Below are 661 nucleotides of genomic sequence, written 5' to 3' on the forward strand. Positions count from 1 at the left end.
GCTCCCGCTGCAACACCGGCTACAGCCTGGCTGGGGCAGACGCCAGCACCTGCCAGGCTGACGGCACCTGGTCCTGGCCCACCCCCACGTGCCAGCCAGGTGAGAACACCCCGCCCACCAGAAGCCCCGCCCACAAGTCCTTGCCCTACCCACACTGCCTAACCCCGCCCATCAGTCGGCCTAGCCCCGCCCACCGGCCCTGGCCTGCCCACGCACACTGCCTCGCCCCGCCCACGCGCCCGCGCCCCAAGTCCGCCCCACGCGCACGTGTGCGCACGCCTGCGCCTGGTTGCTAGGCGCACTCACAGCCCACCACCTCTCCAGGACGGAGCTACGCGGTGCTGCTGGGCATCATCTTTGGAGGCCTGGGGCTGGTGGCCCTGGTTGGGCTTGGCTACTGGCTCCTACGCCGCAGGAAGAGCAACACGTGAGACCCCTCTCTCCCAGGCCCGGTCCACTCCTCCTCGGTTCTCATGGGCCCGCCCCGCACCCCACCCCACCCCGGGCGCGCGTGGGACCACCGTGCCCGCGCTAGACCGCAACTCTGTTGCAGGGCCGTCTGGGGTTCGCAGCCCTGAGCGAAGCACACTTGGCCAGTGGCGCGAGATGCACGGCGCCTCCCTGAGGCCAAAGCCGAGCCTCCAAACTTCCAGGAGCCTGC

The 661-nt window shown here is 70.8% G+C and overlaps 1 long non-coding RNA gene across 1 annotated transcript; it reads left to right on the forward strand.

Annotated features, from left to right (window-relative positions):
• The first annotated feature begins 6 nt into the window (after nt 1-6).
• Nucleotides 7-655, forward strand: LOC104983558. The gene is made up of 3 exons (XR_824663.1): nt 7-99; nt 325-427; nt 554-655. It is a non-coding gene; the product is annotated as an uncharacterized LOC104983558 (long non-coding RNA).
• The last annotated feature ends 6 nt before the right edge of the window (nt 656-661 follow it).

This window comes from Bison bison, unplaced genomic scaffold (genome assembly GCF_000754665.1).
Source record: "Bison bison bison isolate TAMUID 2011002044 unplaced genomic scaffold, Bison_UMD1.0 scf7180017838569, whole genome shotgun sequence".
NCBI classification, from domain to species: Eukaryota; Metazoa; Chordata; class Mammalia; order Artiodactyla; family Bovidae; genus Bison; species Bison bison.